Below are 26,564 nucleotides of genomic sequence, written 5' to 3' on the forward strand. Positions count from 1 at the left end.
ATGAAACGGGTCTCCTTTAAAACTTTATTTTTTACTTCATAATTAAAGTCTCTTACTCACCAGCAAAATTTTTTGCTTATCCATTCATTCACCTGAGTATTCTTTCCATGACGTTTTGCTCTTTTGTAGTGATTTTTAAATGATATGTTTTAGTTATTGTTAAATTTGTTTCTAAGTGTCATAGAGAAGTTGTTACAAAGCAAGATATAAGATGCAAGCAATTCACTACTGGTTTTGTGCATATTATTGGGATTCTGTTCACACTAATTTTAGCAGACCCTCCAGAGAGTCCGGTATTCTGTGTGTTGTTTTCTGTATGAGTTCTGTATAAATTCTGTATGTTCTGTTTGAGTTCAAGAGAGACACAGAAGAGCTTCTCAACAAAGCTGATATTTGCAGACAGTCAAAATGGAAAGGTGTTCCATAGCCCACTCCAATGAAATTTTAGAAAACATGTCAGATGCTCATATCTAATTCATTTTTCCCAAATTATTATATTTTTTCTATCACCATATTTCTTCTTTAATTCTTTAATTTTTAAGTTTTCAGCTTAAAAATGTATTAATGCTAATGTTATATCTATTTATCTCCTGAGTTTGTTATTTTGCCTGAGGAATTTTTCTTCCTCAGCAGTGGGTGCCCTGAGGAATTCAGGATATTCAGCATACATTTTCTCCACCTTTATTCCACTAAATGCAAGCCAGATTTTTCTCACATCCTTCCATAGGAGCACTGCCTTTCCCTTTTCCTGCTCATCTTTATACCATATCAGTTTTAATCCCACTGGTTTCAAGTGTGATTGGTCAGGTTTTTACCCAGCATTCTTTATAACTATTGGAAATGCACATGTGCTACACTTAGAAACAAGAAAACATTTTTTTTTTTTTTCTGGCAGTACAGTGGTCCAGCAAGGAAAAGTATCCAAGCAACCACAACTGCCTAAGCCTCTCATCAAGAACTTTGAGTAATGAAATGTGTGGTGTGCCATTGTGCTATAATTTGACCTCTTCAGAACCACTGTAAAAAGGTATTTATGAATTCACTTGACTGAAAGCAGTTCTTTTTGTCTTTCCTGTCATAAATTTTATCAGATAAATTCAGATATAAAAATAGGCTTTAAGCAAATATATACTGAAATTAATATATTTAATAAAATTTCTAACTACAACATCTTCCCATTTTTCAGACTCAGAGTATTATATTTAAACATCCCTAATCTACAGCTGAAGAAAGAAAAGCAATACCAAAATAAAAAATACAGCTCTTAAAACAAAATACATGTGAACATGCACATATGTTTAGACAGGGTGTCATGGTTTGACATTGGCACAATGCCAGTGCCCCAATGAAAATGTAATCTCTCAATTGAATGCTGTGAAGTGGAATCGAGAACAGAGCAAAGCAGGCCCAAGCTTAATAACAGGAAAAAAAAACTTTATTAAGCTACTACTACAAAAGGGAAAAAAAGAAAGGAAAACATAACATAAAGAGTTTGCTTTGCTTAAAAAAATCCAAAACACCAACTAATTTCTAGACTACATCATTCAACTCTTGTAACTAATTCCAGACTAATAAATTTTAAATACTGATTTGATTTTTCCTGCAAAAAAGTATTGAATAATCATCATCCTCCTTTCTGGGCAGCCAAGAAATCATGGATTAAATGAGAGGCAAGTGGACTAGCTGTAAAAACAGATATCTCAAGAACAATAGCACACTATTGCCATCTTCATATATATTACTCAAGTGATTTTGCTTTTACAAGGTGATCCAATAAAGAGAAGTCTCTACAAGAAATCACTGAAAATTTAACATTGTGGTAAATACAGACAGCCATTTTTTGATCTTCTTAGATACTTTTGATATTGAAAGAAAAATAATAGAATGATCAGAAGTCTATAAACTAGAATTTAGGGAAGGATATAATGGTGTTAATCCCAGCTGGATATGAAACTCCATATAGCTACTCGCTCAGCCTTTACTTTTATCAACCCCATCCTGGTAGAATGGAGAGAAAAATCAAAGTAAAACTTGTGTGCTGAGATAAGAACAGTGCAATAATTGAAAACAAAAGAAAATATACCAATGGTAAAATAATACTAATAATTATAATTTTGAAAAAAAGGAAAGAAAAACCAACCAAAGGACAAGTGATGCACAATGTAAATGCTCACCACCCAATGGCCAATGCCAGACTCCGCTTCTTGAATCCAGACTGGTCACCCTTCCAGATAACTTTCCCTAGTTTATATACTATATTCTTCATAGGGCATGGCATACTATGGTGTGGAATATCCCTTTGATCTGTTTGGTTCACCTGTCCTGGCTGTGCTGCCTCACAGTTTTCTTTTTGTTTGACAAACCTTCTCACTGGCAAAGTATGAGACAGAAAAAAAGTTCTTGACTTAGGATAAACACAACAGGAAAAAAACCAAAACATCAGTGTATCATCACCATTCCAAATCCAAAAAGCAGCACTGGAACAGCTATTGAAAATAATTTAACTGTACCCTAACTGAAACCAGGACAGATGCTCTCACTATTATTCCCTTAGTTGTTAGAAGAAACATTCTCACTAACTATTGGTAGGTAAATTTTGCATGTGTTTCAAGGGAGCCCTTTATCACCTGCAAGGAACAGAAAGGAACACTGACGAATCTTTATTGAAGAAACAGATGAATGAGCCATTCCAATTTGGCTTAGGCTACAGAAAATATGTTTTGTCACGGGCAACTACTGTTAAAAGTAACAAGATTAGATCTGGAGCTGACTGATGTACCACAATTTATTGCAATCACAATTTTAGTTAGTTTATATAGACTGTAAGACACTTGGATTTTACTGAATTGTCTTATTCTACACTTCCTCAACTGGACATTAAGAACCAAATTTGTCTCTAAAGAGTTTGAAGAAATGTGAGAAATTAAGAAGATAGAGAAAACAATTTTAAAAATTACCTGCAGTTCCTTTGAAAGATTAAAAATACAGTTTGCAGCTTTTGCTGGATTAACTAATTCTTATTCCTGTATCAGGCTCCATTAATTTGTATATTCATTCTCATCATAATAGCTATATTTGCATAAAAATAACAACTTCAGAATCATTATTCAGGTGTCTTATTCACAAACAGCCTGCTTTTAATGCCAAACAATTCTTTATTGAGCTCTCTAAGGAGAGAGAGAGAGAGAGAGAGAGAGGGAGAGAGAGAGAGAGAGAGAGACTTAGGAGGAAAATATCCCTAATTAATATCCCCATGAATGTAAGTGGTCTTCTTACAAGCTGAGCTTATAGGACCAGGGCTATATCTCAGCAGGTAGGAACCAAAAATAACACTCATTTATCTCTTGACACAGCCAAGCTAATGCACATCCTGTGACTCAAATTTGCCCATGCAGAGATCAGAATTGAACGTGTGTTGTGTCCATCTGAACTGTCAGCCCGCTGGTTATTTCTCTAGGGACTAAAAGCAACCATTAGAGAATTTCAGTCTCTGATGGGGTCTTTGTTCTCTATCCCAGTGTTTAAGGACACAGATCTTACACAGACCTACCTTCTGCATGTACACACATCTACGGTCTTGTCTGCTGTCAATAGTTCTCTAACAAGCAAACAAAAAAACACAGGTATTCCGATGATAATAAATTCTGTCAGGGAGTTCAGGACAAGTTCCTGAATCCAGAAAGGCTGGCTGGTGAAAAAGAAAAGAGAATATAGATGCCCCAGTAAAAAACAAGTGTACTGTGAAGTGAATTCTTACAATGAAATAGCTGAAAATTCACACATAGCAGAATATAACTTGAAGATTTTATAAACAACTAATCTAATAGTCCAGTTGTTTACTCCCTTTAAATATCTCAAAACCAAGACCTGAACTAAATAAGTCAATTTCAAAATTCCATTAATGAAAAAAATTCCATTAAATTAAAATTCCATTAACACACACACACTCCCCCTCCCCCCCATATTTAAGCTTCTGGGTATTTCTGCCCATCTCCAGCTTTGCACTTTTTTTTTTTCCCAAAGCTCAGTTCTGAGCTGGCAATGCAATTGCAAAATACATAAAAGGAGTAGTCAGTGAAAAGTCACCAGGCCTACCAACACAATAACTTTCCAAATAAAAATAAGTGTTCAGAAGCCCAGAGGAAAAAATTAAACAGAAAGAAAAAAAATAAGAGAGAGCCTAACATATGTGTTGTATCTGCTGCACTGAAGACATATTTATAAAAAATATTAGTGACAATAGCTGTGGATCTGTATAATTTAAAACTCCACCACACCAAATTATATCTTCGCTTTCAGTAACTGGATAAAATCCATTGACCAGAAAATACATCCATAGGGGGATAGACATAGAAAATGTCAGAAACATTTCCAAAGCACATTAAATTATCTTGGAATACTAAGTGCATTTCATTTCTCAGAAACTGGCTCCAGTGATGGGACAATGCAATAGCCATTGTCTACTTTGCCAGAACCATTAAAAAATGCCTATTTTCTCCATTTGTTTCAAATTCAGGTAACTTTATGGAGAAATTTATTACATCTTGTTTCTAACTGTAACTCAACTCTTTGTGTTGTGCTTTGACCTTGTCACACACAAAACCAGAACAACTAGATGTGATAATATTCCTTTATTCCTATGGTGTGAACATTTGACAAGATGGTAGACAAGCTTTGACCATTATACCATTTTTTATCTAAATCTAAATGTCAGAAAGGGAAGGATGCAACTTAAATAGAACTTTATTATTCAAAATTAAGGAATTGTCTTCATGAAAATGAGTCTTGGGTAGCATACCTCTCAAGGGTGTTTTATACACTTTTTTTTCTATTTTACTTTTTTTCTTAAGACAAAGCAAAAGACGTGAATATAAAGATTTCTCTATTTCAGGTGGAGAAACTGTTTTTTGACTCTTAATCATGCTTCCATGATCTACTGAATATCAACAACTAGAACACATTCACTGTGAATTTAAGTGCTCCCATACTAAGAGCAACATAAGTCAACAACTTTTGGCTTCACACCTATGTGGATCGCACATAAAAAGGATCCAAGTTCTAAGGTTTTAGCACAAAGCATTTGAGAACTGAAAAATTCCACCTTGGTTTAGCTGTAACACAGCTCTAAATATTTTTTTAGAACGATGCTTTTATTAATAGAAAATTACCACGCAATTCTATATTATAAAATTACTTTGATCAACCTGTGAACAGCCACTGCAAGAAGAAATGGTAACAAAAGGCTTCAGGATCTATTGTCTTTACCACCTCTATTAGACTAGATTCTCATAACCCTCATATACCTCCTCCTGTGAGATTAGGTGGAGCAATTTGGAAAGAATTTAGGGAAGGCTTTGTGACAATCTGATAGCAACCTACTAGCACCTAAAGAAAGCCTTCAAGAAAGCCAGAGAAGGACTTTTTACAAGGGAATGTAGTGATAGGAAAATGATTAATGGCTTCAAACTGAAAGAGGGTAAGTATGGGTTAGATATGAGGAAGATACTCTACTGTGAGAGTGGTGAGGCACTGGAACAGGTTTTCCAAAGAGGCTGTGGATGCCCCAACCTTGAAAGTGTTCAAGGTCATCTATACTCCCTTTTAAAAAAATCCATTTGTAGAATTTTTAGTGTTAACCTAAAATAGTGAACATATCTATCATAATTTTAACCCATTTAATTTGCATTCAAAAAAATTATTTCAATATAAAAATAAATAAATTTCAATTAAAATAACTTATTCCTGAAGTTTCTTTATGTTTTGGTTTTGTTTGTTTTTTTAAGTAAATTATTGCACCAGGCCAACACAGAATCACACAATATATTATTAAGTGACTTACGGCACAATGATTCACACATTTTTTACTTTAATGGTACTTGACTTCTAGCCTTATACTTCATAGGAATAAGTGTTCTATTGCATCCTAATTCACACCCTGTCACATCCATGAGAGATTCAGAGAATTTGAATTTAAAGACACTAGGAGAATGGGCAAAAAATGACAGCTGAATTGTAACTTTTGAAAGGTGTAAAGGAAACTGTAATCCTGGGAGTTTCCTGTGATGTTGCTAGAAGAGACAACGAAGGACAAAGAAAGAAGAAAATACAAGTTTCTAGGAGAAGTAAATACAGAAACAAAAGAAAGATTTATTTGCAATTAGTATGATAATGCAGACACTGAATAGCAATCACAAGCCTACCTAATTACAGGTGGGACAGCAATACAACCAAGACAAAATACCAGATTTTCATCTTCTGTTCTTCATTACTGCTATGTAAGTGCAATATACAACACGTGTGAAGACAGCATGGTCTAACTATACTACTACCATCATAGAACACTGGTGTGCCCTTACCTTCCAATCTTTTCACCTTTTCAAGCAAAGTAATTAAGAAATTAATCTCCTTCTTTAAACAACAGACAGAGGTGTAGCCTGCAGTTTCACTGACACCTCTATAAAGTAAGGAAGCATGAACCATCACAAAGCTCTAGGACACAAAAGCACAGTACCAAGTATAAAGGAAAACTTGAATAGCAGTAGTTATCTCAGCCAGAGCTTTGGAGCTCTTTTTCTGTTGATCATCAAGAGGGTTGCTTGTACACCTTGTTTACACATACAGTACAATAATATCCATCAGTTAAATTTTTATATGATCGCTGGTTATTTACAAAACTTCATGCAGCCATTTCACTCCCTTCAATAATGTACAAGAGTGCATTTACAAAAGTGCCCATAACAATAAAGTACTTTATGCTAAAAACCCTAAGAAACATTCTCATCAGAACTTGGAGTAGAGGGCAACACTGAAGGTGCTCTATCCACAAGAGGGTTGATAATTCATAAATGCAGATAGATACCGAGTTCTGAAAACCTCCATCTGGGAGCGAATAAATGTCAGCATTTCCTAGGATGTGGATCAAGATAATACATAGTTTCATAAAAACTTGATTAAGAACAAAATTGCTCAGAAGGCAACAGAAGAATATTACAATGAATATGTAATTCAGTTTGCAGCCAAAATCACAGTATGCCAGTTAAAAAATGAACCATGCATTTAACCACCTCTCTTCTTTGAATAAAGACACTACACACTAATTTAAGATAAACATTCATAGCAAGTACTTCAGATTTTTTTATAGTCCCATAATTGTTAAAATATGTAATAAGCATTAATGGATTCATACACCTACTTACTTTATCATAGGTGAGTCAGATGTCCCAAGTTAAAAAAAAAAACCTCACAAACAAAGGAAAAAACCTACAATGCCAGAAAACTCCTACAGCTCTGAAAAAAAAAAAAAGCAAGCTATAAATATCTTTGCACAGGAGAGTACTTTCACATTGAACAATTGTTTAAGGCACACAGATAATTCTACTTGCCTCCTTCTTCTTATAATATATGGAACTGATGGATCTTTTCATGTATGCTTAAATTTCTACCTAAAATCACAGCAAGTGATAGGTTATAATATAACAACCTTCTGTTTTAGAAGCCTTAACTCTGTCTCTCTATCTTGCTGTTTAAAAATGTGTATAATCTTTCCTGAAATCTCATCCAAAACTGTCAGGTCATGACAACAAGCCTTTAAAAGCATCAAGAGGCAGAATAACCACTGAAGCAGAGGCAGACAGGAGGTAGCAGTAGACAGCTGAGGACAATACCCAGCTACACATGATGAGGCCATCTCGACCCTCTTAATTTCTCTATGTCCCTGATGCATCTGCCGTGTCTGTACTCAGCAGCTGTGTCGCCAGGAAAACAAAAAAAGTAGTTAGTTGAAAGCATTTCTCTGCTTTCCTTAATATATGCAGTAAGAAGTAACACACCTGCTCTTTACAGGTAATTTTACCTGTTACAAAGACAGAAATACCACTACAAAATATGTTTCTTTATTCCTGTCATCTGTCCCTTGTGCAGTCTGACAGACTGAAAGAAAGCACTGCTTCGATACTAAAAATCTCAGATTGTGATGAGGATTGTCATAAATTTCTCCACACAGATCTAAGCAAATACAACTGCTTGTACATCTGGATCTATCCATGTCAGAATCCTCACAGAGCATCCATTTAAGAAAAAGCATACAAGAAAAATAGATTTGGGATTGGGCCTTAACTTATTATACAAATCAATGCTCTATGAAACATGTAGAGTGAGGCTGAAAATAATACAATTCTATTTTGAAAGTACTAAAAAATTTCATAAATCATACATTTTTTTCCTAATTTTCTTAATGTAAAAAACAAAACAGTCTTCTGCAAGAAAGAATTTGTGCATGGAAGCGTTAACACAGCCATTTCCAACTGCAATAAAAATACACATTGGATAAGCTAAACCATTAAATCCCATCAACCTAGTTTTAAATGTAGATCAGATTGAGTGGGTCATGAAATATAAGGCAGTTAAATGACACTGCTGGTACCAGCACTAAATAAATGCAGAGTCACAAAAACATTTGGTAAAGTATCATCTAAGTTTATGAGGCTTATACAGACTGGCTGGGCTCATTTAACTTTTGTTAAAGTAGACCAAAACTTTCAGATCCAATTTTTGAAATTGTACAACTACAAAATTTTTAAGAGGGACAGGAGAAACCATGAAAATAAGAATGTTACTCTTTGCATAAATTTTGAACTCCTGGGGGAATCAAAAGCAATGGTACATAAGTATAAAAGTCCTGAACTAAACCATTGCCTATTTCTTGTGAGGTACTGTGACTGCTCTTTGCCGTGGAATTGATGTTTGCTGGAGCAACGGGACACATGGTAAGAATGTAATTCAACTATCATTTACTCCACCAGAAATGAGTTATAGGGATGCTAATGCAATTCAAAATTGCCCTCTGCATTCATCATGCAAATCTTATTCTCTGAGAGTACAAAGTACAGAAAGTACTTGAAGGGATTTTTAAAGACACAGAATTTTGCATGATATAAGTTCTTATGTCAGTATATTAAATAGAATTCCAAGTCCCTAAACATTAATTCGTTGAATTACTTTTTACTTAAATTGAACAATATTTACTACTTTTGTTCAGTCATATCCCACTCACACTTTGTAAAAAAAAAAAAAAAGTTGTCGTGGATCTTAACCAAAAAAAAACGCCAAACAAACAAAACTCAGAACTCCCATCTCTAACCCATTCAACAGATTTTTTTTTTCTGGTCAATACTCTGTGTATTTGATAAACTTAGACTAAATAATGAAGTTCTGAGTTTACCCTCATCTTCCAACAGTTTCTTTAGAATTTATAAGAGAAATCACCTTTTTGTGAAAGCATGAGGATTAAATAAAAAACTTTTTACTTATTTTCCAAGGACAGGATAATAATGTACATGATTTATAGCTTTTCACTGAGTAAAACATTATGGATCATGTATTTCCAAGTAATGAACTATGTTGTGTATATTAAAAAAATAAACCATTTTTCTGCAACTTTTTGTTCATAAATAAAGAACTTTGAATTTCTTTACATAAAAAGAAACCAAAACTCTTACATCTGTATATTTCAAAGTATAACTTTTGTTACTGTTTAGATTTCATTTCTCAAGTCAGGTTTCTAGTTTTCTATCATCTATATTTCCCATCCATCCAAAAGTCTCCCAATCATTGCAATGTCAGCTTTAGTAAATCACAGACTCACGGGCTTGTCCTTTCCACAGCAAAAGGATGCCAAGCCTTTGCAGGACAGAGTGAGACAGATGGGAGACACAAACCAGTTTTCCATAGTTCTACACAAAATCAAAATTAGCTAAATATCCCTACAGGATTTCCAATAAAACAAAAAATGCATATTTTTTAAGGCAATGCTGTAAATTTAGAATTGCATCGTTATGGGTTTTTGCATCTTTGTAAAGCTTCCAGTAGTTTTTAATTTTCCTCATTCTTTGTGGCAAATGAATTTGTTTTCTTTTCTGCTTACTCTACATATTCTCTCTCTAGCCTCAACTTTATTCCTCTCCCTGTCTTATTTCTCTTCTGCTTTTCCTTCTGGCTTCTATGCAAAAGAGACAGCTTTTTCCTCCAACTGCGAATTGTGTTGTTCAGAGATAGGCATGTGTGTCTATAAGACAAATAGAATAAATGTTTCAGAGGATGAATTCCATTACCTGCCAAATAGTCCTTGAAAGTTAATGAGGAGTCCTCATATTGGTTCATTCTCCTTAAATGTAAAATCATCTATAGAATTTTTATACCTATTCAAAAATGAATTTGTTTTTATGACTTGCATTATTTTCAGTTCCTTGAATTAAGCTTACAGAAAATTTCATTTCTTCTTTTCCACTGTAGTAAATTTCCAATTTAGACTTAGCAAAATCAGGGGCTTATCTTTATTCCAGTACACTACTGTAAGTTATTTCCTTTACATTGTTATGTCCCACAGTAATGAGAGAAGCCATGAGTGTGTGCATATCTTCCTTTGGAAGAAGAAATATGAGCACTGTTCCAAATAATCAGAACCAACTTATTCTTATTCATAGGCTCTTCTTTTTCACTGTTTAAACATGCTTTACTGTGACTGGGCAGACTGATGAGCTGTTTGCTCAAGACCATGTTCAGATGGGTTTTCAATTTCTCCAAGGATGCAGACTCCAAAGTGTCCTGGGTAACCTGTGCCAGTGCTCAGTCACTGCCACAGTGTAAAAGTGGTTACTGTCCAGAGGGAAGTTCTTGTATTTCTCTTTGTGCCCTTTGCCTCTGATCCTGTCACTGAGCACTCACTGAAAGCTTGGCTCAATACTCACTGCATTCCCTCTTCAGATTCCTAAAATTATCTCCCCTAAGCCTTCCCTTCTCTGGGTTGAATGGTCATAGCTCTTTCAGACTTTTCTTCTATGAGATACACCAGACCCTTAATCATCTTCATGGCCCTCCACAAACTCTTTCCAGCATTTTCATGTCTCTTTTGTACTGGGAAGCTCAGAAATGGACTCAGATCTCCAGGTGTGACCTCACCAGTGCTGAAGAGAGGGGAAGGATCAGCACCCTCAACCTCTTGGCAGCACCTCTCATACAGACTGGAGTGACAAATGCCTTCTTTGATGCCAGGGGATGTTGCTGGCTCATGTCCAGGTTGGTGTCAACCAGGGCTCCCAGGTACTGTCGTGCAAAGCTGCATTTCAATAAGTGAGCCCCAGCCTTCACTGGTGCCTGGGGCTCTTCCTCCTCAGGTGCAGCACTTACCCAGAGTAGAAACTTAGTAGAATACCACAAGGTGATAGAGGCCAGAGGAATCACATTCTTCCACAAATTAACATACACTTTTATTAGCATATGTGTGCATGTGTACATGTACACAAAGTTTATATTATTATTTGCTTAAAATAAGCCATCTGTGTATGTAAATTTTTATGCATAAAATAATTCACATTATTTACAAATGCAAGAACATAAACATGCCTGCACATAAAGATATTTGTAAAAGACAGTGTAAGAATAGACACATCTCTTCCCAATGAAATTAATTTTAAATTCCTTACCTTCCATGTTATTTGGTGTGACAGCAAAGAGATATGAACTCCAGTAATGTTTTTAATAAGGCCAAGAAAAATCTACATTTTATGAATATATGATTGGCAGTACAAATGCAGAAATTTGAACTCCACTTGACACAATGGTACCTTGCTTTCATTTTGGTGGCAGGCAGACCTTAACAGCAGACTCCCAGAAGCCTTGCCCCCAGTGTATCACAGTTTTATCAAGAGTTCAGCTGAGAATAATGGAATAATAGCAATCATTTTTATACAGCACGCAACATACACTTCACATAACCATTGATGTAAGCACTCCCTCAGTACCTTGGGTGAAACCAGTCTGTATTTTTTGCTCTATATTTGTCATTCATGCAGCAAGAGTATATAATTTGCCTGAGGCTAGACCAGAGCTAAACTCAGACTTGGCAGAAAGAGATTCTTATTCCTTTGGCCAATTTCCAAATGACATCCTCAGGCATTAAACGTGAAATTGAATTTTAAGGATGCATTTTGCTCATGATAAGGCTGTCTCCTTTTTTTTTTGTTTGTTTTCAGGTTTTGTCTCCTCACTACTATGGCAAAACACAGAATGAATAAAAGAATGTCCTTCCTGGGGCATCACATGAAGCCATCTATTTCTATGCCCTATTCCAACAACAGCTAGAACCAAAAACTGCAAGAAAAATATAGAAAGGAGTGTATACAGTATACAGTGATGTATATTAGTGCACATATCCTCTCAGCTTCCAGCAATGTGTCTGTCTCTCATTAATCAGAGGTGACACCTTGAGGTCAATGTCTTTCTACTGTATTTGTATCTTTGCTATTCTCTCTTTGCATCTTTTACATACCCTTTTCCTCTTTTCCTTCCTCCCTCCCCAATATTATCATGTTACCAATTCCTTCCTAGATCACTAAATGTGCAGCCTGCAGACAGGTCCTTCCTGCCTCCCTAATTTCTTCTTTTCAGACAAGGCCTTGTCTTGTACCTCATGCAGCCATTGTGTCCCATGCTCTACAATCAAGGGGAGTAACAGCAGCTCCACTATTTTTCACTTACTTTAAAGCAGCTGTCATATTACACCAGATCTCATTCCTCTTGACAGGCTCTATTGGGATGGGACAGGTGATGTCAACTATTAGGTTGGAAATGTGTATGTGTGAAACTTTTAATAGACTTGGGAGCCATTTCAACACCTCTAGTTCAGCCAAATTGATTCCCATATTTCTCAAATTCATCTCTTTCATGACACAGACAACTGTTTGTCCAATAAAATCACTATTATCACCAAAAAAAAAAAAAAAAAAAAAAAGAGTGGGGCAAAAAGACAGTTGTAATATCATCAGAAAAACATTTGCTTCCCCTTTCCCTAACAGCCCTGTTCTAACATTAATTTTTTAAGTTTCTCTTGGTATTTATCTAAAAATTCTCCTCAGGCTTAGATTAAATATGCCCTTTTTAACAGAAAAACACAGAATTTATTGGCATTAAATATTTAAAATCCATTCTTCCATGAAACAGCAGTTACAGCTTCAGTAAGGACTAGAGTTTCTGTTGTTTCCCTTTCTTTTATAATTTAAATACTGATGGAAATTAGTTTAATTCCTAGCAGAACAATACTTACCCCAAAAAGTTGCAGAGTTTCTGTCATGCTTAAATATCTAGAAATACTTTCCCAAAATGTGTGACTGTACTAAAAGCAAGGTGAATTTCAGTAACAAGCCCTAAATTACCTATTTAAATAAACGCATCTCATTCTGCTCCATTACACAGACCCACAATACTATTATGCATGACATGTTCACCTGATTATTGTGTATTGTAAAAAGAAGAGATTACTATATGGTCACAGTTCATACAGAAGCACACACCAACCCCTCAGTATTTACATGTGGGTTTGCCCAAAAGGGTGTATGAGTGTTTTCTTACACCATTCAAAGAAGCATTATTGCAAAAGAAGAGTCATTCTTGCATCAAATGAAGTAATAAACTTGTAAATGATTATTTTTTGAAAGTTAGAATTAGCTTAAACTTATATATGCATGACTTATTTTTTTACCATTACATTATGAGAGTATTTATATGTAAAGTACAGCTATAATCATTAGATTGCAATAGTCTAATGTGGAAAATCTTATAGGAACAAGGCATTATTTAGACTATGCCAGTGATATGTGTTTGGTTTGAGTTTAAAGAAACCCCAGAGTTACTACATCCTGGATGTCATTGCAAATTCTTCCTGTGCAATTGAATAAATAGTGATGCCTTAGGATTTAGCATTTATATTTTTCAGATCCTGTACTGCTTTAGTGTATAACTCTCAAACTCCATAGCCTGATTGCTACTGTTCTCCCATTTTATCACGGCAAAACATTTCCACTGTAGGCCTGAAGCACAAGGACACATTATTGTCTCAGTCCCTGAGACATGTAAGGAGTTAATGGGACCAGGTGGGAAGGCAAACTTGTAGTAAATGCCTTCATTACCTGAAACTGTAATTGAAGGATTAATCCCTGATATGTAAATGGACCAAATTTGCAAGTGTATGAAAAACTTGTGACCATTGACCATCTTGATTGCAGACCCTTGGAGGCTTTTGACTCCCTAAGTTCTACCTAGTGAAGGCCTTTAATAAATACCCACTTTTATTATCTTAATTTTGTCTAGTCTCTGTTTCAGGTAGCCACTCCAAGGCAACAACAGGAGGATTTACTACATTAAAATAAATGTTTTGTACCTGAAGACTCATTCACATTATCCAACTGAAGACCCTAAAACTGAAGAACATTTTGTTCCCCTTAACCTGAACATAAACCCTCTGTAAATCAGGGATCAACACCCAAACACCTACCTTAATTAAATCTAAGGTCAGATCTAGGTCTTTGACCAACCATTAAAAAGATTGTAGCACAGACTTAGAGTAGGATGAATTTTCCAGAGGAAAATCAAATTTAAGGTTTACCAGGCATATCTTCAGAGGAAATTCTCAGCTCTCACTGGCTTCATTACGGGCTGAAGGTTTTCAGTCACCCTGATAATAAAGTATTTTGTAGAAAGTCTTTTGAAGTGATCTGGGAAATTTACACATGGTTAGCACTGTTTAATTCAATACTATTTCACTATATTCCAAAAAAAGCCCTAAAACAACCACCAGAAGTCAGAATATGCATTCCTTGTACCCAAACAATCTAAGATGACATAAAAGAAATTAAAATACACTGCCAAAAATTCCAAGCATTTGTGATGAAATATAGAAATCCTTAAATATATCCTCCTTAAATTATCTTTGATTCTCTCAAAATTCAGAATGAAACATAATTTTTAAAAATAAAAAATAAAATCCCTTCTGCATATGGAATTTTTATCTTAATGGATGAAATTTATTCACATATTTACAATTTTTTAAAATTGAAAATACTTATTTCTGGCTTTAATCTGGTGATGCTTATGCTTTCATTGGTAGAAGGACAACAAATGCCATGACATTTTCTTTTTTTGATGATGAAAATCATTAGCTATTGTGATTTTGTGTAGAAAAAATGCAAAATACTTTAGTCCTAAAAATTCCCATTATTTCAGGTAGTTAGGATGGGCCTTTTCTTCCAGGTTTTAAAAATATCAGAATTTTTGCAAATTACTATTTCCATAATTAAAATTATTCAAAACCTTCTTTCAAAAGGACAAAGGAATTTCCAAATGAAAAAATAATGGGAGTTTCAAGTGAGACTTCATTCCTGTCACATAAGCATGATGCCATTATTTGCAGTTTAATGAGATCCCACAGACCAGTTTCATACTGAAACCTCAATGACTGCAAAAACTCACTGGAGCTGCTGGAAAAGGCAAAATGTAACTGACCAGCTCATCTCCTCAAAGAAGTGGCATCCACATTCTTCCTCCCAATGCCACAAACATTGACTATCAGTCCAATTCCCAAACCAGTCAGCCCGCTCTGCAAAGTTGATAGAAATTCCAACCTCTTCTACCTGCAGAGAAGCCAAGGAAATTTACTCTGGTCCCTGTCTCCCCAGAGTTTATGGCCTCACGCTTTTTTCCTTCACTTCAATACCTCCTTAAAGATCTTTCCTCTGTCACTGCTTCAGGACAGCTGTATTGTTCCACCTAAATGTAAATGAGCTTCTGCAGATCTGGTCTGCAGTGCCTGTATCACTGTTATTTCTCTGTTATGTGACAGAAATGTAATTTAAAATACAGGCAGAAAACATACGCATCATCATGCTGCTGAATTTGTTCTCGACTCTTCAGTGAGCTGTGTCATACTGAAAACTCTGTGTCACCAAGAAAAAGGACGGACTTCAGCAGCATTTGATACAAACTTGCTCTGTAATATTATCCAACACAGCTAATTATCTTATTTATGCAGGCATGCCTATTAAACACATATATTAATAATGCAAATTAACTAATTACTGGATTTGTATGGCTGTGCCATCAGGTCTGCCCCATATATCATATAAGAGTCATTCTGAAACAGAAGCCATTACCAGCTACAGAAAAGGAAAGCAAAGTCTTTCTGCAAGAAGCTGAGACAAAGCAGGTGTGAGTTACATTAATATCTTGTTTCAGAATATCAGTGCAAGTTTGAAACAAATCCCTTGCTGTGCCTACTTTATGTGCATTGGTTCAGCACACTGGATAGATTAGGTGGGCACAAATTAGATTACCTCTATAGGAAATCAAACTGGAAGCTCTGTTTCAGGAGTGCACAAACCACACTCCATTCCCTACAAATGAGTCACACACATGATGGGGATATTCAGTGAAGAAGATGAGGTTAAACCTAGCTCAAAAAAACACCCCGAGTAATGTATACCATAGATGTTCTACATGGCGTTCTCAGCTCCTGTCTAAAGATCCTGTCCTAGTTCATAGAGTTACATGCTGATGTAGACCTTGCCAAACCCTCTGTCCGACAGCCTAGAGAGTCTGAGCCTTACAGATGTAATACTGATGCAAAAGAGCATCCAGCCAAAGACCTCCAGCAGTGGTCAGTAGAAGATGGCTAAGCAGGAGTTTGGAAGCAAAGAAAGCAAGCAGGCATTGCTATTCCCTATGAATACTTTCCAATTTGCAGCTGTGTGAAATCTTGAGCCAGAAGCAATGTGTTAGTCAGCATAGGAAGAAGACTCAGATTCTTTATTTTAGGAAATTATCTACTGGTTTTTCATAAGTCTTAAGTATCAACAATAAGCAAAGGGCTCTAGAGGTTACTCAAAAGCTATGTGTTAATCAGTTTTTTATGAACATTAAACCTGCATCATCTGCTGCTCCATATTCCTTCTGTTGAAAACTATTTTACCTCTCTATGACCAATATGAGTTTATTAACTATTAATATATGAATCCTTTAGTCAAGAAATAGGTAGCTGAAATTTTTCAAAATGCAGCAATACCACAATAAAGAAAAAGGAAACACACAGAACTGTGAAATACCTGACATGACACAGATGCTGTCAGCTCCCAGACACCTCCTGGGTGTGAGAATGAGTTTTCTGCCATCAGTAAGAGCTGTTAGACTGCCTGGTTTATATCAGCAATGCAGTTTTTCCTTCCTGATTTCCAAGTCACGAGAGAGATTACAGCATTTTCCAGCTTTAGGTTTAATCCATTATCATTCACAGGGTGATGTTGACCTGCCACACTGAGGTAAAACTCGCAGCTCTATCTGCCATTAGCTTTACATATTTTTTTCTGTCCTGCTATGAGTTCTAATATATTGAGTTCATTACGACTCCCAGCCAGAAAGCCCTGACTTAGGGTGATTTTGAAGGGGTTTTTCCCTCAAGGTTTTTTTTTTTTTTTTTACATTTCCTTGGCCTTGATTTTGAAAAAGGTCAGGACACCAGGAAAATGAGAAGTATTTCCACACAGATCATGTTGGGATCAGATAAATTGTAAAAATAACAACCATCTATTATTAAATCTATGTAAACCTGAAAGTCCTCAATAGTTCTGAGAGTTTTGTGGGTTGTGGGTTTTTTCAAAAGTTTATTTATTTTCTTTATTTGTTTTCAAGCATGAAGGTATGTTTCCACAGAAAAATGTTTCTACTGAAGATGAAATCATTGCAGAAATATTATTCTGGAACTTTATGTTCAAATGATGAGAAAATCATCTCTTTAGATAAGGAAAGCCAGCAACAATAGCTGAAACTGATACAAAATTTCCAGAGAAATAAAGATTCTTTCTGAATCTAGCAGTCTTTGTCATTTCTAATTCTGGAAAGTGCCATGTTAATGTTTTCGGATCCACAGACATTCTTCTGCTTCATCAGTTTCACCACAATCTGTAGGCTGATCTGATAAAAATTTTTTTCTCCTGACTACTGTCTTCTCTTGCTCTCTTCACAACAGTTCCAGAATTCAAATAAGGCATAAAAGGACTTTGTGAAGACATATTCCAATTTATCTGAAACTTACGTAGGTAGATGCATGACCCTAATGCACTAACTCATCTTACAGCCTGTGAGGGTAATAGAAAAGTCTTAAATCCACATGAGATAGGAGCTGAGAAACTAGAAATGAGGCAGGAGTTAGAAAGAACTCAGCCCAATTGCCATATTTTAGTTAAGTTCACAGCCAAGTAAAATAACATACATTATAATAACAAAATAAAATATTTTAGGAAACAGTTAAGCCTATGAAAGAAAGAAGACAGTACAGCTCAATTTATAAAGTCATCTTCAGAGAGCAAAAGCAATGGGTGCAAGAGTATTCACTGCTCTCTAAAGCTGTGTGATAAGATTCTTGGGTAACAGACTAATTTGTGAACACAAATAATTGTAAATTCATTCAGAAAAATTAATACAGGGGAAAGTTAGGTTCTCAATGCAAGGATGTCTAAGAATAAGTGCATGCAGGCAATGTTACCTTGCAGAAAACCTGATTTTAAATATTTGCATATTGTGATAAAAAATTCTTTCAAGTACCACAAAGTTCATACACAAGGCAAGAGCAAGTTCTCATAATAGTCAACAAATTATTTAGTCTGATATAATGTGGTTATTTATCATCTATAATGTGTCATTTAAACAACTTCTCTATTAAAAAACCTATCTGAAGGCCTGGAAACCAATCCTGCCTTCAAAAGATGCATGCAGAGAAAAGAGTCTCCAGAGAATGATGGGGCTGAAATCAACTTCACAGATTCAGACATGATGATAGATGTGATGCTTCTGGGAGATAATTTTTCTGCAACCAATGATCTATCCAATATTAGCACTGGTACAGGACCTGCTGCCCTGGAGCTGAGCCAGAAGAAAAGTCTTTCAAGAACTGTAATGAGAAATCTGATTAGCATATTGGACATTAGGAGTGGGGTCGCCTCTATTCATATTGACAGTTAGCAAAGCTATCCAGGACATGTCAAGTCATACTTCATGGATTTTTATAAATACAGCTTACTGTCAGATTCTTATTGGCATTTATTTCAGTCACTGTTATTACTGATAATTAGGTAAATTGTTGGACATTTTCTTCCAACTATTACCAAACATCACTGAAAATATTTATTCTACTTTTAGCTATAGACAGGTTGTACTGGTAACATTTGAAGGCAATCCATCTGGCAATGCAATTTCAATTACTTTTTGTTCATAGCTTAATTCAGGCAGACAAAATGAAAACGAATCCAGTATATTGCTTGGTGGAGGAGTAATAATGGATTCCCAAATGACAAGAGGGATTCAGAAACTTCAAATCTTAACACCTTCTACATTACTCATTATAAAATACAGTGCTACTGGAAATGTACTATTTGGAGCTGTCTCCTAATACTGATTAGTTTTAAACAATATAATAATATCACAAATAACTGTAAGGCTCTATTACCGCACAGAAACACAATGGTTACCAGCGTGGTAAAATTACAAAAATATTGTACAAGTATAACATCTAACTTTCCATAACTGTGACCATGACTGAGGAAATGGCATGAAGCTGAGTCAGGGGAGGATTTGGTTGAATATCAGAAAATAGTTCTTCACCCAGAGGGTGGCTGGGCACTGGAACAGGCTCCCCAGGGAAGTGGTCACAGCACCAGCCTGACAGAGGTAATAAGTGTTTCGACAATGCTCTCAAGCACATGGTGTCACTCTCAGGGTGTCCTACACAGGGCCAGGAGTTGGACTCAGTGATCCTGATGGGTATTTTCCAGCTCAGAACATTCTCTGATTACATGGTGATAATTACCACCATGAAGGCTGGAACAGGCCTGTGAGGTGGTAGAATTAAAAGATAATTCCTTAGAAAATAGATTCCTTATAGAGCGTATTATATTCAGTCCTTTATAAGAAAAATACCCCCCACATCACCTAACTTGCCACATCACCTAACATCATCTTAATTCTACATCATTCTTAAATCCATTTAATTGCAAAGGTGAGCCTGTCTAATTCAATGTCATATTTCATCGAGGATATTTCCAATTCAGCACACAAAATACTAGCTAGACTATTTCTGAAGGAAAAAAACTATACAGGGGAAAATGACATATTTTTTACAAGTGAAAACAGACCCAGTAACCAATTTGGAAACCTTAGCCAAGCAAAACCTCCAGTGGCTTTCAGCAGTGTTTTGCTTCATAGAGACAAAATAGTCAGATCCTAATGCGTGCTGAACACATCTGCTAAGGTGCTGAGCACAGCTGAATACAGTCAACTCTCCTGCCAAAGTCACTCTCACTGCTGATATAAAAAATGTTGGATAAGGCCATGAGAATGCCTACTTCCAGTTCAGCTGGGGAATACTTGAATACATATTATTATACCACAGATAGTTGTTTTAGCATAACAGCTTTTGCTACATAACACACAGCTCCACATGGCAATTGTACTTGTCCAGAAGATTAGCATTAATTCCTCACACCTTCATTTTGCACTCAGTTATCACATCTTATTTTTAGGATTTAGTCTCTAGATATATATGTTATCAATGATATAAGCTTTGAAATAACAGTGATGTCATTGCCACCTAAATTACATTATCAGATCCACCTCCATGCACTTGCTTCCTTTACCAAGGGCTGTGATATATCTTGCAACTGCACTGTTCACTGGGGCTTGAGTTTGTTGGTTAGCTTGGCTTATTTCTTTTTTTCCTTCCTAAAGGCACTGTTACTTTGGAAAAGCATAACGTACAAGGCAAACAGTTTTGAGTAAGGTTTTAACAGTGCATGGCATGCATCCGGTTCTAGTTAAAGTGCTTAGATAAGATGTTTGTGTTGTGTCTCTTCAGGCAGCATCAATATTCCCACAGATGGGAAGTCTGACACATGGCTATGAGTAAAAACTCACTTATGCCAAGAGGAGGGAAGGAAGAAGTGAGGAGGGAGTGAACTGAAATGCAGCTTGTCAGCTCTGGAAGGCAAGTGATATCTTTTCCCATATCAAATTAATTGCTTCATTATTAGGAATCTCTGATGAATTGATTACAGCTCATACCCTAGGGTACCCATTTATATTTACATTATTTGATGCATATTATTAAAGCTACCTGCTGGCTTTTAACAGCAGTGTTTTATTTTAATACAAACAATTAAACCCTGTTGTTTAAGGAAAAAAAATACTTTTTTATAAACTGCACAGAAATTTTATAACCTAATTTTGATAATAAAACAGGACTGGTTTCTCTGTGTCCTCTGAGACAGCAATGCTCAAAGTACATTGTTGGAGGACAACTGTCCCTGCTAGTAATTTCTTCCTCACTGTGTCATCAACACAGCTCCCAGATGTCTAATGTTCATCTACCATAAGGGACCTTAGAGAGACATTAAAAACATCAGTACGTATCCCCTCAGTAGATTAGCACCTTCAAAGCACTGCCATCATTTAATATACCTAAGTCACTTGGTATCACATATAGCAGTAAATTTAGCTTCCTCAATAACGAAAAGTGGTCTATTTTTTTGTTGTTTAATGACTTGTCACACAGCAGAGAGCAGAGATTAGTGCAAATATTAGCTATGATACATTTCTGAGGGTTTAAAGAACATTTTTTTTTCCTTTCAAACGATTTACGAATCTGATCTCATAAATTCTCTGCATGAAAGATAAGGAAAAAAAACATTCTAAATATACAAAAAAAAGTCAATAATTGTAAGGCAAACAGATTAGATAATGCAGACCCTTGATTAAGACTGTGAGTCAATAATACTGATTTCCTTTGTCCTATTTTTCAGTTGATGGTTTGAAGGATCTGGAAGCCTCTCTATGAAAAAAAAGTGTGACTAATACATGGAAGATCATAAAGAAAAGTTGTTTAATTTACATTATTCAGAAATATGGGCACATGACAAGTCTGGAAGAGACCTCACCTTCCTTGAAAATGGTAGAACACTGAAGACTGAAACCAAAAAGGTTGATTTCACGTTATGAAACCTAACCTCCATGATATAACAAAAACTTGCAGGAAATATGTGTTTATCTACACAATTAATTACCCTGTCTCTTTAAACAAGTGAGTGATACGCTCAAACCTAGCAACCTACATGTTCTAATCACTGCTTAAATGTCAAACAAGTGCTTGTGCTGACATTTTAAACAGACCACGCAACAAGTGAAGTGCCTCACTGTAAAAATTGGTTGGATGGCTGGGCCCAGAGAGTGCTGATTTACTGGGAGGCAGAATAGATCTGCTAAGGGATCTGGACAAGCTGGAACAATGGGATGATACCAATGGCCGGAGGTTCAACAGGGCCAAGTGACACATCCTGCTGTTAGATCACAACAACTACAGCGCTGCAGGCTGGGGGCAGGGTTGCTGGGAAGATGCCTGGTAAAAAAAGGACCTGAGGATGCTGACAAAGTAACCCAGCCTGTGACCAGGTGGCCAAAAATGATGCTGACAGCCTCGCTTCTATGAGTGTGGCTGGCAGGACAAGGACAGTGATTGTCCCCTGTACTTGGCACTGGTGAGGCCACACTTGGAGTGCTGTGTCCAGTTCTGGGCCCCTCAGTTCAGGAAATATGTTGAGGTGCTGGAGTGAGACCAGAGAAGGGCAGCAAAGCTGGTGAAGGGTCTGGAGCACAAGTTTTATGGGGAGTGGCTGAGGGAGCTGGAGGTGTTTAGGCTGGGGAAAAGCAGACTCAGGGGAAACTTTATCACTCTCTACAACCACCTGAAAACAGCCCCTACACCTTTCACTGTTTGTAAGTAATAAAAGCACTGTAATCTAGGGGCAAATCAGTACAAGTATTCAGGGAGTCTGCTTTCCTTTTTCACAGTGATTGCTATAGTACTAACATGATACAGTCTCTATCTAGTTCTGCTTTCTGTTGTGACACTCTGTTTGGAGAAATGAAACCAATAACAATGTACAAGTACCTGAATTCTTTCTCTTGGTGAGATCATTGCAAACTCAGAATATAAATCAATATGTAGTAATGGTATGATATTCTACAGATCAAAACTTCTATAGTTACCATCATTCATGATTGAGACAAAACCAGTCAGGATTAGCACAATTTGTATTCTCTGTACCTTAAATATTTAGAACAAATCTAGTTTAATATAAAAACTCTTTATCTCCTATAGCACATCAGAAGTTTGTATTTTTTAATACCAGACAATTAACTTCTTTGTGAGGCATCTAATTATTCTAAAAATAGATATGGCAACATGATTAATCAGTGCACATTAAATACACATAATCTCTTTATAAAGGAGTACTCTCTAATCTAGATATAATGAGTTACTAGTTAGAACTACATAAAATTAATATAGCCTGAAACAATGTACATTATCAGTTATAGAGTATGGAAATGTGCATTTAAATTCCTTTGACCTATTTAACATGGGTGTCTTGTTTGTGCACATGTGACTCCAGTTTTGCTTCTTATCCAAAGCACTGTTGCTTTCTAGTTTTTGTTCAAACTTTTCTATTTCTACAGCTAATGGAACACATTTTTAAAGAATCTGAAGCAGTCATTGAGACTGACTAGGTTATATTAAATAAAACTTTTGCAGACCATGCCTTTCAACCCAGACTTCTGGATTTTGGAAGACTCCTGATCTACTCTGTTACAGATGCAATATTCAATGATTCTTTAAGAGCAATGAAATAACAGAGTTTTACAGTTCACAGATCATATTACTTCTCTTTGTCTACATTGAACCTTCCATCTGTTTACCTAGTTTATCTAATCCAACTATCAGTTGGGGAGATAGGATGAGTTCATTACTAATTTTTTTTCATATGAAAACCATTAATGAGTAACAAAATAATTATCTGGATCCCATCTACTAACACAGCAAATATAAGTAGCAAAACAACACCGCTCACATGCCCAAAAGGCCTCTCCTGCTAAATAGATGACTGTGGAGCTGGCTTTCATACATGCCCTCCCTATATAGAGTATCATACTGTATTGATTCTGGTTTTGTGTATAAAACTGTTTATGTTGCACATATAATATGTGTGAAGTGAGGAAAATAACACTAAACCTGAGCCCGAGATTAACAGGTTTGTGCTTTTAGCTATTTCCCATGCCAAAAATTATCAGGATCTTTTTCTAAAACCAATGCAACAATTAAAAATTCAAAAGATACTACTTTGGTCACCTTCAGCCTCATGTTGATTGCCTTCATCCCAGCACAGGACTACATATGTTATGGGTTTTAATTTTAAATACACAGGATATTTTGATTCCACTGCTTCCCATAGTTAATTCTTCAGTCCAGGAGAATTATTTGTTACTTAGACTGAACATTTAATTATTTTAACTAGCAAGGCTTCTTATCCATAAATAAATATCTGTTTTCCTTGAGATTTAAGTTAATGTTTGTGTGGACATCTGATTAGCCAGAACATGTTTAATTCATCTAATCCATTTTGTAAACCAGTCTTCCAGGTCTCCCGAATCTAATTATAAGTAGCCAATTATTTTAATTGGGTAGATATATTGATATCATGTGCAGGTCTGTATTTTAATTTCTTTTTAAAGCAAAAAATGTGCTTATGTAAATGATCACCAAATCCAGCAGTCTGACAGCTTCTGACATTTGATACAAGAACTATATATAGAACAAATTCAGATGCAAAAATACTCTTGCAAATGGGGCTTAGGAATTTATTTCAGGTGTGAATCTACAAATTCACATCTGTTGTCAAATACACTGCTGTTACCTATCAGCCAGCAATTGTTTCCAGACACTGGACAGAGACTGCCACCCAACCCACTCAAAATTGTTTCAGTCACACATCAAAAAATTACACAGGAGTGAAAGGTTTTCTAATTTTCTCTAAGACATCAATTTTATACTGATGCACTTCGGGGTTGTTTTTTGTGAGTAATGGAGCTCTGTTTTGCTCTCTATTCATTCATTAAAAGAATAAAAAAATGCATTTCCAGTACAATATTGTCAAAACTAGATTAGAGGGAACAAACTGCAAGCCCGTGTTTTTGATGGTGGTGTGTTGGTTTCTGTCTGTTTATTTTTCCTAGGATCCTTAATTGACAAAGAACATTTTACATTCTCATAGGTCTGGAGATAAACCTTAAGTAATATCTGTACAATATATATCACACAAGCTGATACAAGGTCTATTGTTCTCTGGTATCCTAGCTTATTAAATTTTTATTGCTTCTAACCCATAAAAAAGAATTCTGAAAGCCAGTGAAAAGACACCTTTTAGCATTTTTGCCTTAGACCTTATTGACCAGAAAGCCTTGCACTATTTAAAGAAGCAAGTGTATTTCTTTCCATTTGATTATAAAATTCTTATCATGATAAATAAACAGAAAGAAGGAATTTTAATTATGTAAGCCATGAGTAAAAATGCTATCACATGATTAATAGCAACAAAAGAATGTTCAACACCTGTACTTTTCTTTTCAATACTGTGACATTTTCATTGTCCCCCAGTGCAGTGCACCCACCAAGACTGTCAAAAAGCACATCCCTGTCTCTTTTTCTTGCTCTCCTGTTTTCCCCTCCACCTTCCCTTCACTTCAGCAGGCTGGAGAGGAGAACTGAAGGCTACGAAGGCAAAGATCACAGGTTAGTAGGGACAGTTTACTGAAAAGAGCACTGAAATTAAAAACCAGTAACAGCAGCAATACTAATGACAGAGGCTATAAGAAAATTCCTACAGAAAAAATACCCCAAACAACAATAGACTACACTGGGCAGATCTCTTGGCCAAGTTTTGTCAAAGGAAGGAAACCCTCCTTCCTGGTAGAGAGTCCCTTCCACTGGCCCCGGCAAGGCATGAGGTGGCATAAGATGACTTCTTCCTCCTAGCCATGGTGCCTCCTGGCTACTGCAAAAATTTACCCTATCCTAGCCAGAAACAGGACAAACATTAATTAATTTAATACTATAGCAAGGTAGTTTTAGAGACAATTGTTTAAAACCACAGTATACCTCAAAGTAAGGGAAAAAATGCCTTGTCATTAAAAAGGGAAGGAAGCAGGTTTCCTTGTTACAGCAACTAATGTAAGTAGTGTACTAAATCTCTACATTTTTGGAAAAACTATTTCCAATATAGTTTATATTATATAGGCAGGACCTATATAATTTTTCCAAATAATTACTCTCCTGGCAGTTTAAATATCCTCTGCTTAACATCACATCCTTCTACATAGTTTCATAGGAAAAAATAGGCATTTTGAAGATATGCTTCCAAAGAAAAAACTGTGAATATTTTCTTACTAATCTAGGATTTAAAGCCACAAAGAGTCAGAGGTGATCTGTTGGCTTAGGCAAACTCTTAGGATAATACACACGTCATCTTACATTACTGCAGGACCTTCTATCTTCTCTGATCACATTTATTTTACTTCTAAGAGTAAAGAACAATTTTGATCAACAGCATGCACTACCACCTGTGTTTTGCGCAGTGATGAAATTATAAACTTGGCTTACAGAATTATTTAGATGCCACCTTGAGAGCAAAATAATGATTGCAAATAGCTACAGATGCTCCAACTATACAATAGAAGGTTGTGAACTCTTTGGAAATCAAAGCCACCATAAATACCAAGGCTTGTCTCTCTACAAACCCTTGCATACAATTTCCAAACCAAGTGCTTAGGGAAGTAGAGCAAAATACAGTTTAACTTGAAAAAAA

General features: G+C 35.8%; 1 long non-coding RNA gene across 1 annotated transcript in view; it reads right to left on the reverse strand.

Annotated features, from left to right (window-relative positions):
- Window positions 1-1,422: 1,422 nt before the first annotated feature.
- LOC146768333 (uncharacterized) overlaps window positions 1,423-26,564 on the reverse strand; it is a 69,872-nt gene continuing 44,730 nt past the window's right edge. The window contains exon 2 of the long non-coding RNA XR_014952804.1: window positions 1,423-25,471. This is a non-coding gene — a long non-coding RNA (uncharacterized LOC146768333). The remainder of the gene's footprint in view (window positions 25,472-26,564) is intronic.

The sequence above is a fragment of the Lonchura striata genome, chromosome 2, assembly GCF_050655825.1.
Source record: "Lonchura striata isolate lonStrDom1 chromosome 2, ASM5065582v1, whole genome shotgun sequence".
NCBI classification, from domain to species: domain Eukaryota; kingdom Metazoa; phylum Chordata; class Aves; order Passeriformes; family Estrildidae; genus Lonchura; species Lonchura striata.